Source organism: Lolium rigidum, chromosome 1 (assembly GCF_022539505.1).
Source record: "Lolium rigidum isolate FL_2022 chromosome 1, APGP_CSIRO_Lrig_0.1, whole genome shotgun sequence".
NCBI lineage: Eukaryota > Viridiplantae > Streptophyta > Magnoliopsida > Poales > Poaceae > Lolium > Lolium rigidum.
The window spans coordinates 66,108,272-66,125,579 of NC_061508.1; the positions used below are offsets into that span (position 1 = coordinate 66,108,272).

The window sequence follows — 17,308 nt, forward strand, 5'->3', positions numbered from 1 at the left end:
TCAAAATCGTCCTTTAAGGACGTGAGCTTAAGTTTTCTGGTGGATGAGTTTTCTATTGCGAACTTATGGATTCCTGGCAGCGATTTCCGGCACCTTGGCTGGGGGTTTGTTTCCGCGGTTATTGACGGATTGCCACTGGGCTTCGTCGCCGTCGGCGAGCATTTTCCGGCTAAAGGTCTTTCGGCTCGTGGAAGGTCAAATAAGCAAGCCGGAAAACTTAGAAACTAGCACTTTCTTTAAACAAACGAAACGTGCATAAGTTAAAAGGATCACATGATAAGTGTTTTCCGCCCACCACTAGTAGGAAAAGGCTCATTAGTGGCGCACCAAAAACCACATTATGTGGCGCATGGACGGTGCGCCACAGAAACTTCGTCACAAAAATAAGATTTATGTGGCGCACCAGCACATGTGCCACAGAATTAAGGGATTCTGTGGCGCATATGGCCCCTGTGCACCACAGAAATAGGTGCGCCACTGAATTTAGATTAGTTGCGCCACTGAATAATGTACAGGTATACTCGATTTTGTAGTTCCTGGTGTATTATACATGTTTTATACACAGTATACAGGTAATATACAGATATAATATAGATAGATATAATATGGACAGATATAATATAGTAACATTATACATCATCATCACATTACTTAGAGCCCGATCGAGATACACATATAGTGGCAAGTGTCAATTTTTTTACATACAACTCTTAATTCATACAAAGTTCACCATCTCGAGATACAAAGTGGTCTTCATCCGGTTCCTCCTCTGCTCCCTCCTCTCTCCCCGCCAGGCTCGCTTGCATCGGGGTCTTCATCCGGTTCCTCCTCTGATCCCTCCTCTCTCCCGCCAGGCTCGCTTGCACAGCCCCCCGAGTGTGTAGTGACTAAAATGGAAGAAAGACCAAAATGAACGAAGACCAAAATGAATGAAGAAGGCCACTACAAATAAAATCCAACTAGGATATAATAAATAAATAGCATGCCTCATACTTTGTTGGTCGAAACAAATATTAACATTCCGGGACAGAGTTAGTGAGCCAGGTAGGATGCATAAGAGATTGATATTTGTGCAATCACACGAGGCTCACTAGCACCGCCCCTGAGTGTAGTGACCAACCATTCTAATCATCGGTGAATTGTTTGTGGTGATGCCTCATACATTGTTGGTCAAAACAAATATTAACATTTCGGGATGGAGTCAGTGAGGCCAGGTAGGATGCACAAGAGATTGATATTTGTGTCATCACACCAGGCTCACTGGCTCCACCCCAGAGTGTAAGAGTGACCAACCATTCTAATCATCGGCATTTTGAAATACTGATACGTCCCAAACGTATCTATAATTTCTTATGTTTCATGCTACTTTTATGATGATACTCACATGTTTTATACACATTATATGTCATTATTATGCATTTTCCGGCACTAACCTATTGACGAGATGTCTGAAGAGCCAGTCTCTGTTTTCTGCTGTTTTTGGTTTCGTAAATCCTAGTAAGGAAATATTCTCGGAATTGGACGAAATCAACGCCCGTAACCTTATTTTTCCCGGAAGCTTCCGGAACACCGAGAGAGAGACCAGAGGGGAGCCAGGGGGGCCCCACACACCAGGGCGGCGCGGCCAAGGGGTGGGGCGCGCCCCCCTATTGTGTGGCCACCCCAGGGCCCCTCCGAGGCTGCCCTTCCGCCTACTTAAGGACTCCGTCGCGAAAACCCTATATGAACAAGCCACGATACAAGAAAAGTTCCAGAGCCGCCGCCATCGCGAAGCCAAGATTCGGGGGACAGAAGTCTCTGTTCCGGCACGCTGCCGGGACGGGGAAGTGCCCCCGGAAGACATCTCCATCGACACCACCGCCATCTCCATCAACGCTGTTGTCTCCCATGAGGAGGGAGTAGTTCTCCATCGAGGCTAAGGGCTGTACCGGTAGCTATGTGGTTAATCTCTCTCCCATGTACTTCAATACAATGATCTCATGAGCTGCCTTACATGATTGAGATTCATATGAGCTTTGTATCACTATTCATCTATGTGTTACTCTGGTGATGTTATTAAAGTAGTCTATTCCTCCTCCATGGTGTAAAGGTGACGAGTGTGTGCATCGTGTAGTACTTGGCGTAGGTTATGATTGTAATCTCTTGTAGATTATGAAGTTAATTATTGCTATGATAGTATTGATGTGATCTATTCCTCCTTCATAGTGTGATGGTGACAGTGTGCATGCTATGTTAGTACTTGGTGTAATTGCAATGATCTATCATGCACTCTAAGGTTATTTAAATATGAATATCGAATGTTGTGGAGCTTGTTAACTCCGGCATTGAGGTGCCCATGAGTCTCAACATCGCGTCTCGGCATGGGCCTGGTAACGGCTGTTGCAAATTGTGTGGTAGGCCGGAGGACGCTGCGCATATCTTCTTCACCTGTTCCACATCAATCTTTGCTTGGAGCGTGACCCACCAGCTGCTGGGGTGCCCGCTAATTTTGCGCAATTGTTCGCTATCATCTCTAGTCTCTCGGGTAGATTTAGAAGATGCGTTTGGCTTCTTTTTATTGCGCAATCTTGGGCATTGTGGCTCTTTAGAAACAAGATGACCATTGAGTCGAAGTTTATGAAACATCCCGCTAATATTATCTTTAAAATGATGTTTTTTCTTCAGCTGTGGAAGCCCCTAGCAAAGCCTCTGGATCGGCCGTGGATAGAACACGCGATCGCCGAGCTCAATCTTCTTCACGACGCAGCGGCCCCAAGAAGGAATGACCAAGCCACCTGAGCTGCACCGGCGCCCCCTGATGTTGTTCGCTACTCTTCCTAGCTCGTTTGTTTGGCAAAGTTGTATGCCGCAGCATGTAATGTTTAAACTATGTCTGTGTTGAACCTGAGGGCTTTATTAATTTAAAGTCGGGCAGTCCATGCCTTTTATCTAAAAAAATATATGCAATGATAAAGGCATGTGTTGTCGTGTTCGTCCATTTCGAAGGTACACTGTAGAGATGCCCGAAGGAATATTCGTTAATGGTTGTGGTACATAGAGAGACAAAATGAAGATTCATCTCCAGTAAGTAGTAGTAGATAATCTTATCCTGGTTCCAGTGGTAGAATTTGCATCATCATTTACAGCAGGTGGTAATTCTTTTAAAAAAGGGGCGCTGGTAGTATTGTAAATTTGTAATGCTTGTTGAGGTTCTTTGAGGCTGAGATAAGAAATAGGAAATGGAAGTACATATAGTACAGGTGAATATAGGGGCTTTTCTTATATGCTGCAGATTAGAAGATTAAGTACTACTACTTGCTTCGATAAAATAATTCATGATGACATTTAAGTATCTGGGTCTGCAATGAAATAATTTAATATACACATTATCATCACTAAATATTTGAAAGAGAACTGATATAAAAAAGACACATATATTCGGTTATTTGCAACTCCAAGCCATATAATAATAGCACCGAAGCATGAGTGTGGATGTATACTCTGCCGTTCGTTTGAACCTTGAGATTCGTGCAAATTGGACGTGCGTTAGACATTTTTAACCCGTGTGCAATTTCCAGTCACATCAAACTCACCTTTTTCCTGGCTTTTCACCGTCTGACCCGGTGTATGAGCCTAGGCTCTGTTTTCATGTCGGGACGTACGTACAGTTTATGCAGCTATCCAAAAAGTAGTACTCGACCGGTCCTCCATTCCCCATCTATTTTCCAGATTTACTCGTGCTCTTGCCGTCGGCAGAGACTACTCATTTTCCCCGTGCCGGCCATCTTCCCAAGGTGCGGCTAGAGCTCCGGCGTGCCACCTCTTGCCGCAAAACTACCAGCCAACTCCACCCGGCCGTCGGGAGGCCTGCGGTAGAACCTCTACACCGCGTCGCCGACGCGCAGGTACAGTACACCGTCGTCGTGCGCTGTCGCCGTCACCACCGAGCCTTCTACACCGCGCCGCCACGCGCAGGTACAGTACGCAGGGCACAATGGTTCTGGAAAGCTCACTCGAGATCTCGTCGGTCAGTTCGTCTTGCCTGCTCTTCTCATTCACGCAGTAATCCATTTAGTTTTAATTGGTTTTGATCTTGCTGACGCCTGACCTTGCATGTCTGTTTCAGATCGGCCTTGAGGATTCAGGATCCAAAGCAGACGACGAGGTGAGCGTTGGATATGATGGCCACGGCAACGATGAATAGCACGCCATTGCCGGCGGGGATGGGTTAGTTCAGTTGCCCGCGTCTCCAAAACTGTAATCAACTGCCACGAGGGAAGCATCCTTGCTGTTTATAGATATCTGATTCTAACAAGCATACATCTCAGGTTGCTCCGGGCTTTGGGGTCGAGGAGGAGCATGTGGCGGAGAGCATGGGCGCCGGTGGCGTCGGCCTTGCAGTCGGGCTGGTTCAGCTCGAGGACAGCGACTCTTCTTCAGATGCAGGGTACCAAGACGTCGACGAGGGCGACGACGAGGTGCTAAGCCACCGGCGTCGTTTTGGCGACGACGGCGTCCGCAACCTCATGCAGGGACGGGGCTGCGCTCGTCTAGTTTGACTCAGCTTCGGCCGTCCCGGAAGCCGGAACAAACTATTGTCAGTTAGTAGTTAGTCGTCAGTTAGCATTTCAAGGTCAGATTAACAAATGCAGACGATGTTTTTTAGTTCTGTTGTTCCTCTAGATTCAGTAACTGGCTTGGACAGCAGTTTAGAGTTCAGTTGTTTGTTTTGGGATCCATTTAGTTCGATGAAAACTACCAACCAATGATTCTTGTACTCCCTTCCTGTGTCTTGTAAGCTGTTCCAATGTCATGTGAATGAGTTTTATCAATGAAAATGGTGTGTGTTGGGCATCCTTTTTTTGCAATCTCCCGGTCTGTCCTGGCTTGTGTGTGTTGGACCTGAGATGAAAACTTCTGCTCTGTTCCGTGGGATGCGCTATGAATTTCCAGTATTCGTGGGCGCGTGCAAAGCTCATCTGTGTCTTTTTTACAGGTGTATCTTGGTGAGCGTTGTGTTTTCGTTGACAAAATAAAGAGGCGACCGCCATGTTTGTCTTGGCGCTAGCTAGATGATAAACCCGTGGGTAAACCCTTGTATCAGATCACAGAAACTGAAATGTACAATGGTCGCTGTTTTTGCAGGATTCCTGGGTGACGGCACGGTATGGATGTAGTAGTCTTCTCCGGGGCATCATGGTAGTGGCGTAGTGGCGAAATAGGATCAGATACGTCTTCCTCCTGGCTGCGGTGGTGACTCCATGCCTGTCCAGCTCAGCCGCCGGAGCAGCCGCTGGAACCTCCGCCGGAGCAACTGCCATGCACCGTCGGCGTAGCTACCGAGCCGCCGGATCCGCCGCCGGAGTGCTGGCCAGATGCGTTGCAGATGCGAAGAGAATACTGAGACATGGTGTAGCTAGGGGAGGAAGGAGTGGAGGAAGGATGGTGGAGAAGGAGTTGGGGAGGGGATGGTGCACTATGGTGGAGAACCAGAGTAGAGGTGACGGGAGAGAGAGAGAGAGAGAGGAAGAAGCAGTCAAGCAGTGCCGGGAGAGAGACCGGAGGTGAGGAACCACTACCCCGGGAATCTTGGGTGTCAAAGGCGTGTCGGGTGGCCTTTTGACTCTTCTGCTGGGACCCACATGCTGTGTAAAATTAGAGAAATTGGCTCAAAAGGGTTTCTCTCACCTGCTATCTTTTCCGAATCTCAAAGAATCTGAAGGCATGGGTAGCACCCACACCCATGCTTGGGTGTACAAATGTATTTCCGATTAAACATTCAATATTAAGAAAGTACCCTTTTGTATAATAAGATAAATGAATTAGTAGCTGAATACCTGATCATAGGGGTGAAGTACTACCTCCGATTCAAGGATTAAGGCATCCTTATTTTACGTGCTTTTTGTTTGACCAAGAATTACTTCAAATATATAAAGATTGTTTGTACGAAATTAACATCATTAGAAAGTGCTTTTCAATACGAATCCAACTATACGAATTACATATAATATAATCAAGATTGTGTTGCTCAATTTTTATGGTCAAAGTTCGTCTTGAAATACGTGTGCGCTTTATTCCTTGGAACGGAGGTAGTACGTAGTACATTCGCTGAAATGTCAAGTAAAAGATGTAAAATCCATTATCACTGAGTTGAAAGAAAAACCACGAAAAATTGAAACTAATCAGCTTAAGACCTAGATAGCCAAAAGTATAATGGTACACCTCCAAATAATAAAGAAAAGTCATTATGGAATAATTCAATATACATATTAAGCCTTCCTGCAAAAAAACCCGGTTTTATGTTACCAGATCAGTAAGGGACTGACAGGCCATCTGACATCTTATTAGCTAGGAGACTTGAAGGTTCATATGCTGAAGCTCTTTCTTTTACCCTTCTTGGGCCAAGCATGCAGAAAAAAGATCAAAATAAGTTGATTTACATAGTAAATAGTGCACACCTTATTCGTCATTTGTTCGTCATTTGTTCATGACTAAGATCATTCTTTTAAGTAAGCCAGCAATGCCTTTGTCACTTGAATCAGCATCGCTAGCAACCTGAACGGTCGCCGGTAATTAAATGTCATATTCGGGCCTTCTAACATGGTCGAGAGAAGACAATGAGGCCTTCTAAAATGGCCTTCTCATATGAACATTACAACAGATATGATCGGATTATATTTTTCCTCATCATGAACCCAGCGATTTCTGGAAGACCAGATCACATACATTATACTGATGACAATGGCTCTTTGATCTTCGCTGAATATTGGGTCACATAAGATGTCCCTTGCCCATGTGTCTCGATGCAGCCAAGGCAGCTTCAAATCGAGAACTCGCCGGCCTTCTTCCCAAAAAGCTTGTGCATGCGTGCATGTAAGCAGAGCATGCATAAGAGTTTCATCTGTCGCCAAACATACCTCACATCTCCCAATCAGTGTGACAGTATAAGAGCATGCATAAGAGGTTCATATGTCTATGTTTCAGTGTGACAGCATCCGGTAGAATACCACGGATTACCCGCCACCAAAACACCCTTATCTTTGGTAGAACCTGGAGTTTCCAGAGAGACTTCCACATATCCTCTTGAGCTGATGAGGATCCCATATCCGCCCCTTCTTCTAGAGTAGAACACTCTTTTCGAATCATTAGAGCACGGTATGATGATTTAACTGAGTGTATGCCCGTCTTCTCAAAACTCCACGCCAAAGTATCATTCCCACCCTATGCTCTCAATGGAATGTTTAAAATAGCTTCAGCATCTGACATCAATCTTCCACGTACCCGATAGCCGAGTTGATCAGCTCGATACCTTCACCAAAGGTACAAGTACCAATTTGTCCCATCGGCTTCAGGGTATAAGTACACGGTATCCATTTGTCCTCCCACGTATTAATCGAGGAACCATCACCCACACGTTTAATAAGCCCCGTGGCTAGGGCTGCTCTACCAGCAACAATAGCTCTCTAAGTTGCCGAAGAGCCTGGGGACAGTTGCTTGCATGAAGTCCACATTATGTAAATATTCCCCCCTCAACATTCTAGCACATAGTTCGGATGCGTTAAAAACCCCCAGCCATGTGTTGTGGGTATACATCATAGGTGTACCATCGACAGTGCCTAGATTCGGCAAGCCCGGGTGGCCCATAGAGGGTGATGGTGGCGTATGGCCCATCGGGCGGCCCAGTTGCTGTAGATCAAGATGGATGAAGTCCAGCCCAGGAACAAGGAGCCGGATCCACCGACCTACATCCAGTCGGATCCGGCCTGGCCCATCAGGGGTAGCCGGATCCAGTACGGCGCACAAGGGAAGGCGGATCCTTTACGTGCACGGCAATGTAATATTCCGTAGTTAGGTGACTTGTATTCCGGCTATGACTATGCATGTAAACCCTAGATCCTGGCCCCTTTATAAGCCGGATCCCGGGAGCCCTAGAGGGACAACCACAACTCATTGTAACAACGCGAAAACGCCCAGATAGTTCCAGACAAGCAACAGTAGGCCCTGTCCTCATGCAGGTGTTCCGAAGCTGGGTAAATCGCGTACCACCGTCCCGAGGACTCTCCGCTCGATGGCCCCTACTTCTTCTCCTCCTCGTGAGGATCCCTCCTCCGAGGTACCGTCGAATAGGCAACGACAGTTGGCGCCCACCGTGGGGCCAACGACGTCTGGAGGCCGAAACCGTGAGAGTTCCGCCATGGGAAGCTACGACGACTCCATCGTTGTGGGGCGTGTCCTTTACGTCGGGAACTTTTCGATTGTCCCTCGGGACGAGTGCTGGATTCCGGCTAAGACCGACCCCATCAAGCTCTCCATCGTTCCAATCGGCGGCATTCACATCTTCATCGGCGAAACCATCGATTCCGACCGAAACGCCCTGGTAAGTAACGCTGACGCGATCGCCGCTGAGCAGGACGCAGTCGCGAAGATCCGATCTGAGTTGCAGGAACTTCATCACGAAGATTCCGCCTTAGATATGGAAATTTCAAAACCCACCCAATCTGCCCCTGAGCAGGAAATTACGGTGGAAAACCAATGCAGATCCGCCTGGGTCTCCCAGGTATTAGAGAAGCAAAGGTGCCACTTCGTGCACTTCCTCGCATATACCGCAGGAACCACCCCTCCGTGGGAGGGAGCCGGACCCATGCAGATTGAGGATACCAGAAAGAGTGACGCTCCAGATCAGCAAGAGGTTGCCGGAGACAACAACGCCCCCGATCAGCAGGAGGATGCCGGAGACAAAGAAGAATCAATCCTTGGCAACCTAAGCCCAACCTCAGACGATGCTTCCTCCATGGACACAGATGAGTACAACCGTGCTATGAAGGAATTGGAGGATGAGGAGAAAGCTGAGACAGAATCCGCCCCACCAAAGGAGGTCCTCGTGACCTTAACTGGGCTGGAGCAAGGAGCTGACGCAGAAGCGACTCCGACCAACCCTGAACTTCTAGGCCCGTCCAATCCGGACACTCCGCAACGGGTGCGCTATCGCGTCATGCCGGATCCTGGAGAGGTACGTGTCCTCGAACACGGGAAGATTTGTCCATAGAAGAGCTCGCCAGGCAGGCATGCTGAGGTGCCATTGCAAACTCGGAAATCCTGACCAAGCCAATAACTCCAGAGGATGTCGCAGATCCGGAAACTCTAGAAGCCAAAAGGAAGAAACTGCTGGCTACTGCTGAGAGATTTTCCAACACCGCAGTAGTAATGTTGGAGGAGAGGCAAGAAGCAGAGGAGGTGATGGAGAAATTCCTAGAAAGAGAGCGCGAAGCTGTTGATTACTTGGAGAAGGCCAAAGCACTCCGAGCACGGTGGGAAACCATCATACAGGATGCCAGCAAGGAAGCAACGGCCCGCGCGATGCAAGGGAATGTCTCAATGAATACAGACCTGAATACATTGGCCCAAAGTGCTTCGGCAGGATGATCCGAGAGGAACCAAAGCCAAAAGGCTTGAGTCTCAAGTTACCCGGAAATCTGAAGCATTATGATGGCAGTGAAAGGCCCGATACCTGGATCGAGGACTTCTTTAACGCAGTCAGCTTTGCTGGAGGGACCCCCAATGTAGCCTGCCGAATGCTTCAGCTGTACCTTGTTGGCCCAACCCGCACCTGGCTCAGTGACCTTCCGGAAAACACCATCTTTTGCTGGTTCGACCTGAAGATCGCTTTCGAGAAAAACTTCAGAGGCACCTACAAGAGACCTGCCACAACCAGCGACCTATAGGCATGTATCCAGAAGAAGAATGAAACCTCTCGAGCTTTTCTCACTCGGTGGTTAGCAACAAGAAACGAGTGCGAGAACGTAGATAACCGCACAGCTATGCACGCCTTCATAGGTGATTTGCAGCGAGGAGGGCTGCTCCGGCACAAGCTAACTTGCCTCATCAACGAGAATAATATGACCTTAGATGACATGATCGACATTGCCAGCACTCACACCACCGCCGATGACGATGCAGGTTGAGAACTCGCAGCCACCGCCGTACCTCCGCATCAACAAAAGAAGAACCGTGATAACGGCGGCAACGGCAACAACAAATGGAAGAACCCCTCTAACGACCAGAAGAGCGGCGGATCCAACATGGTTGGCATGACGTTCCAACGCAGAGGTCAAGGAGGCGGAAGAGGCTAGCAGCGCGCTGACGAGGTCACCACCGCTGGGTTCCGCGCTCCCCAAACTTATGAAGAGTACAGGGATATGCCATGCCTAGCCCACGTAGATCCGGCTACTGGCAAGTCCTCCCACACCAATCGCAACTGCAAGTTGGTCAATGATCTGAAGACTGACCCGAAAGCAGGATAAAAGCGCGCTCGGAAGCACCGCCCGCGCGGCAAAGGAGGCAAAGGCAAGAACAAGGAAAAGGACGAGGACAGTTCCAAGGCAATGGATGAGGATGACGCTTCGCCGAATCCCAAAGAGGGTTTCGCAGCTAACAAATCCAACCCCTTCGTCAATAAGAGTGTTGGTGCATACCACACCTTCCTCGGAACCCCGACGGTCAGGGCCAAGAAATCGGTCCTCCGGATCCTGAACGCCACGCTTCCGCCTGTGCCACGGTACGTCAAGTGGTCGGAAAGCCCGTGCACCTTCGACAGGATGGATCATCCTACTGTCATCCCTAAAGAGTGATATGCTTTGGTTGTGAGTCCCCACATCGACGGGTATGACTCCTCCAAGTGCCTCATGGACGGCGGAGCTAGCCTGAACATCATATACCTGGAGACTCTGGAGAAGATGAACCTTACCAAGGAGCGGCTCAAGCACAACACCACGGAGTTTCATGGTGTGGTTCCGGGTAACAAGGCAAACTCTCTAGGCAGCATCAAACTTCCTGTGGCCTTCGGCGATGTTAATAATTTCCGCGAAGAGATGATCACATTTGAGGTTTTGCACTTCAAGAGATCCTACCATGTTATCTTCGGCAGGCCCACCTACCACAAGTTTCACGCAAGGGCGTGCTACATCTACAACAAGCTCAAGATTCCGGGTCCTAACAGTATGATTACCGTATCCGGAGACTACAAGAAAGCTCGAGACTGCGAGGAGGGCGAAGCCGCCTTTGCAGAATCCGTGATATATGAAGAGGAGCTGCAAGGATACAGGGCCGTGGTGGATCCAAAGGAGATGCATACCACCAAGAAACAGATCTCCGAACAGAAGACCTCGTTCAAGGCCGCGATAGACACCATGAAGGTTGACCTCGTTGTAGGCGACACCACCAAGCAAGTGTCCGTCGGAGCTGGCCTAGAACCCAAATAGGTAGGCGCGCTCGTCGAGTTCCTTAGAGCTAACATGGATATCTTCGCATGGCAACCTTTTGACATGTCCGGAGTACTAAGGGAACTCGCCGAGCACTACCTCAACATAAATCCGGGTGCAAAACCGGTGAAGCAAGCTATGCGTCGCTTCGGAGATAAGAAGCGTCACACCATAGGGATGGAATTAGCAAAGTTACTAGAGGCAGGATTTGTATTAGAAGTTATCCATACTGATTGGGGCGCAAACCCCGTCCTTGTACCCAAAAATAATTATGAAATACTAAGAATGTGCATCGATTACTCCGGCTTGAATAAGCATTGTCAGAAGGATCCGTTTCCCCTACCGCGCATTGACCAAGTCATTGATTCGACGGCAGGGGCGGAATTTCTGTGTTTTGTTGACGCATATTCCGGGTATCACCAGATCTGGATGAAGAAGTCCGACCAAAAGGAGACCTCGTTCATCACACCCTTTGGCACTTACTGATAATGTCACCATGCCTCTTGGTTTGAAAAATGCAGGTGCCACTTACCAACGTACGATGCAGCGGTGCCTGAAGGACCAAATTACCCGAACGTGGATGACTACATCAACGACATCGCGGTCATGACCCGGAAAGGATCCGACTTGATCAGCGACCTCAAGGAAACCTTTGAGAATCTCCGACGGTACAAGATGATGTTGAATCCGCTGAAATGCGTCTTTGGCGTACCAGCCGGAAAACTCCTTGGCTTCATTGTGTCTCACAGAGGCATCAAAGTAAACCCGGAAAAATCAAGGCTATCCCGAACATCAAAGGGCTAACTTGTCTCAAAGACGTGCAGCGATTAACTTGTTGCGTTCATGCAATCGTAGATTTGTTAGCCGTCTTGGCGAGAAGGCACTACCTTTATACAAGCTGCTGAAGAAAACAGACAAATTTGTCTGGAATGACGCAACAGATGCAACACTTCAGGGGTTGAAGGACATACTCTCTTCCCCGCCTATCTTGGCAGCTCCGGCTGAGTCAGAGCCTATGCTCCTCTTCCTGGCAGCCTCCAACAAGTTCATTAGGCTCGTTATCATGGTGGAGAGAAAGGAAGAAGGCTATGAGTACGGAGTCCAAAGGCCAGTTTACTACATAAGCGAGGTTCTGAAAGAATCCAAGCAAAGATACCCTCACTTTCAGAAGCAAGCCTACGTTGTATTCCTAGGTAGCCGGACGCTGAGACACTACTTCCAGGAGCATATTATGACAGTTGTGAGCAAAGCTCCATTGTCAACCATCATCAACAACTCCGACGCAACATCATCAACAACTCCGACGCAACAGGGCGTGTAGCAAAGTGGGGCATAGAACTTTCTGCCTTTGACATCAACTACAAAGTCAAAACCTCGATCAAGTCCCAAATTTTGGCGGATTTCTTCATCGATTGGAACCAGAAGATTGGGTCATGCACTTTGACGGATCCAAGCAGCATCAAGGCTCGGGGGTTGGAGTTACCCTGAAGTCACCAACCGGAGAAGAACTATAATACGTTCTGCAGATTCACTTCGAAGCTACAAATAACATGGCGGAATACGAGGCTCTTCTACACGGACTGCGCATTGCAAAGGAAATCGAGATCAAACACATCATATGCTGCGGAGATTCCGACATGGTGGCACAACAAAGTAGCCGGAACCTGGAACGCCAGAAAATCCATCATGGTAGCCTACAAAGACGAAGTTGACGAGATCGCCAAATGCTTCCTCTGATATGAAGTCAAGTACGTAAGGAGAGATGACAATACAGCGGCAGACATGTTGTCAAAGCTCGGATTCGGTAGAAAACCCATTCTGACACCCTCTCTGAAGGGCGCTAACCCGGAAAACCCAGATGTGGCGGTGTCTCCGGCTAAGGAGGTGATGGTTATCACCCCGGCTTGGACCTGACCTTTCCTGGATTACCTCATTGACCAAAAATTGCTGGAGGACGAAGTCCTCGCACGACAGTCATCAGACGAGCAAGATCCTACACAATAGTTGATGGACAGCTCTACAAACGAAGTGCAAACAGGGTATTTCTGAAATGCGTATCAAATCAAGATGGCATCAAAGTCCTTAGAGAGATCCACGCAGGTGATTGCGGGCATCACGCCGCTCCCAGGTCCCTCGTTGCAAAAGCTTTTCGGCAGGGTTTTTACTGGCTGACAGCTAAAGAAGATGCTGAAAAGACCGTGAAAACCTACCGAGGTTGCATGTACTATGCTACTCAACCAAACGCTCCGGCTCAGGAGCTAAAGACCATTCCTATCACTTGGCCATTCGCGGCCTGGGGGCTCGATATGGTCAGAAAATTAAAGAAATCATCTCGTGGTGGTTTTGAGTACCTCTCGGTCGCTATTGACAAGATCAGTAAGTGGATCGAGGCAAAGCAAGTGAGAAAAGCCGATGGTGCTACGGCACTAAAATTCGTTTGCAGACTCGTAGTGAGATACGTCATCCTACACAGCATAATCACAGACAACGACATGAACTTCGCTCAGGGAGAACTAATTAAAGGATTATTGCAATGACGTAGGGATCCGGCTTGACCTTGCATCTGTGGCTCATCCACAATCCAATGGGCAGGTCGAGCGATCCAATGGCCTCATACTAGCCGGAGTCAAACCTCGCCTTGAAGAACCACTGCGTCGTGCAGCCGGAGCTTGGGCCGAGTAGTTAGATTCTATTCTTTGGAGTTTACGAACTACCCCTAACGAGTCAACCGGATTTACACCTTTCTTCCTAGTATACGGATCCGAAGCTATGCTCCCCTCCGACATCATCCACGATTCCCCACGAGTTTCTGCCTACAATGAAGAAACTACTAACGAGGCTCGACAGCTATCTGTGGACCTGATCGAAGAAGCTCGGAATCTAGCTGACCAACGCTCCACCATTTACCAGCAGAAAGTCCGACGCTATCATAGTCGTCGAGTTTGGAACCGCTCGTTTAAGGAAGGTGACTTGGTCCTCCGCCTTCGGCAGGTGAAAGAACATAAGCTGCAATCTCCCTGGGAAGGACCTTTTGTCATCAGCAAAGGGCTACATAACGGATCCTACTACCTTGTTGATTTCCGCGAGCTAAAGGATAGACCTGATAATTGGTACCGTAAACGCAAGAGGGAGGATCCGGATGACATATACGATGAAACAGACCGTCTCTGGAATATAGCACAACTACGTCCTTTCCACACTTAGCAATTTTTGCATTACAAACATTGTAATAGTTATGATACATGATCAATGAAATAAAACATATGGTTCACTCCTTGAGTCTTTTACCTCCTTTAGTTGTTCATTTTTGGATCATGTACGTTTTTCGACTAAAACCGCAGAGCTGGATGTTTCCGCCTAGGCGTGTATAAAAGTTGTGATTTTCAAAATCGTCCTTTAAGGACGTGAGCTTAAGTTTTCTGGTGGATGAGTTTTCTATTGCGAACTTATGGATTCCTGGCAGCGATTTCCGGCACCTTGGCTGGGGGTTTGTTTCCGCGGTTATTGACGGATTGCCACTGGGCTTCGTCGCCGTCGGCGAGCATTTTCCGGCTAAAGGTCTTTCGGCTCGTGGAAGGTCAAATAAGCAAGCCGGAAAACTTAGAAACTAGCACTTTCTTTAAACAAACGAAACGTGCATAAGTTAAAAGGATCACATGATAAGTGTTTTCCGCCCACCACTAGTAGGAAAAGGCTCATTAGTGGCGCACCAAAAACCACATTATGTGGCGCATGGGCGGTGCGCCACAGAAAATTCGTCACAAAAATAAGATTTATGTGGCGCACCAGCACATGCGCCACAGAATTAAGGGATTCTGTGGCGCATATGGCCCCTGTGCGCCACAGAAATAGGTGCGCCACTGAATTTAGATTAGTTGTGCCACTGAATAATGTACAGGTATACTCGATTTTGTAGTTCCTGGTGTATTATACAGGTTTTATACACAGTATACAGGTAATATGCAGATATAATATAGATAGATATAATATGGACAGATATAATATAGTAACATTATACATCATCATCACATTACTTAGAGCCCGATCGAGATACACATATAGTGGCAAGTGTCAATTTTTTTACATACAACTCTTAATTCATACAAAGTTCACCATCTCGAGATACAAAGTGGTCTTCATCCGGTTCCTCCTCTGCTCCCTCCTCTCTCCCCGCCAAGCTCGTTTGCATCGGGGTCTTCATCCGGTTCCTCCTCCGATCCCTCCTCTCTCCCGCTAGGCTCGCTTGCACCGCCCCCGAGTGTGTAGTGACTAAAATGGAAGAAAGACCAAAATGAACGAAGACCAAAATGAATGAAGAAGGCCACTACAAATAAAATCCAACTAGGATATAATAAATAAATAGCATGCCTCATACTTTGTTGGTCGAAACAAATATTAACATTCCGGGACAGAGTTAGTGAGCCAGGTAGGATGCACAAGTGATTGATATTTGTGCAATCACACGAGGCTCACTAGCACCGCCCCTGAGTGTAGTGACCAACCATTCTAATCATCGGTGAATTGTTTGTGGTGATGCTTCATACATTGTTGGTCAAAACAAATATTAACATTTCGGGATGGAGTCAGTGAGGCCAGGTAGGATGCACAAGAGATTGATATTTGTGTCATCACACCAGGCTCACTGGCTCCACCCCAGAGTGTAAGAGTGACCAACCATTCTAATCATCGGCATTTTGAAATACTGATACGTCCCAAACGTATCTATAATTTCTTATGTTTCATGCTACTTTTATGATGATACTCACATGTTTTATACACATTATATGTCATTATTATGCATTTTCCGGCACTAACCTATTGACGAGATGCTGAAGAGCCGTTCTCGTTTTCTCGCTGTTTTTGGTTTCGAAATCCTAGTAAGGAAATATTCTCGGAATTGGACGAAATCAACGCCCAGAACCTTATTTTTCCCGGAAGCTTCCAGAACACCGGACAGAGACTATAGGGGAGCCAGGGGGGCCCCACACGCCAGGGCGGCGCGGCCAAGGGGTGGGGCGCGCCCCCCTATTGTGTGGCCCCACCAGGGCCCCTCCGAGGCTGCCCTTCCGCCTACTTAAGGACTCCGTCGCGAAAACCCTATATGAATAAGCCACGATACGAGAAAAGTTCCAGAGCCGCCGCCATCGCGAAGCCAAGATTCGGGGGACAGAAGTCTCTGTTCCGGCACGCTGCCGGGACGGGGAAGTGCCCCCGGAAGACATCTCCATCGACACCACCGCCATCTCCATCAACGCTGTTGTCTCCCATGAGGAGGGAGTAGTTCTCCATCGAGGCTAAGGGCTGTACCGGTAGCTATGTGGTTAATCTCTCTCCCATGTACTTCAATACAATGATCTCATGAGCTGCCTTACATGATTGAGATTCATATGAGCTTTGTATCACTATTCATCTATGTGTTACTCTGGTGATGTTATTAAAGTAGTCTATTCCTCCTCCATGGTGTAAAGGTGACAGTGTGTGCATCGTGTAGTACTTGGCGTAGGTTATGATTGTAATCTCTTGTAGATTATGAAGTTAATTATTGCTATGATAGTATTGATGTGATCTATTCCTCCTTCATAGTGTGATGGTGAAAGTGTGCATGCTATGTTAGTACTTGGTGTAATTGCAATGATCTATCATGCACTCTAAGGTTATTTAAATATGAATATCGAATGTTGTGGAGCTTGTTAACTCCGGCATTGAGGTGCTCTTGTAGCCCTACGCAATTAGTGGTGTTCATCATCCAACAAGAGAGTGTAGAGTGGTTTTATTATGTGATCAAAGATGAGAGTGTCCACTAGTGAAAGTATGATCCCTAGGGCTTGTTTCCAAACATCGAATCTCCGTTTATTTACTGTTCTGCTGCATGTTTACTCGCTGCCATATTTTATTCAGATTGTTATTACCACTCATATACATCCATACTACTTGTATTTCACTATCTCTTCGCCGAACTAGTGCACCTATACATCAGACAAGTGTATTAGGTGTGTTGGGGACACAAGAGACTTCTTGTATCATGATTGCGGTGGTTGCTTGAGAGGGATATCTTTGACCTCTTCCTCCCT

The 17,308-nt window shown here is 47.6% G+C and overlaps 1 long non-coding RNA gene across 1 annotated transcript; it reads left to right on the forward strand.

The window, feature by feature from the left end:
* The first annotated feature begins 3,584 nt into the window (after positions 1 to 3,584).
* On the forward strand, positions 3,585 to 4,833 carry LOC124674813. The gene is made up of 3 exons (XR_006993078.1): positions 3,585 to 4,006; positions 4,106 to 4,206; positions 4,308 to 4,833. It is a non-coding gene; the product is annotated as an uncharacterized LOC124674813 (long non-coding RNA).
* The last annotated feature ends 12,475 nt before the right edge of the window (positions 4,834 to 17,308 follow it).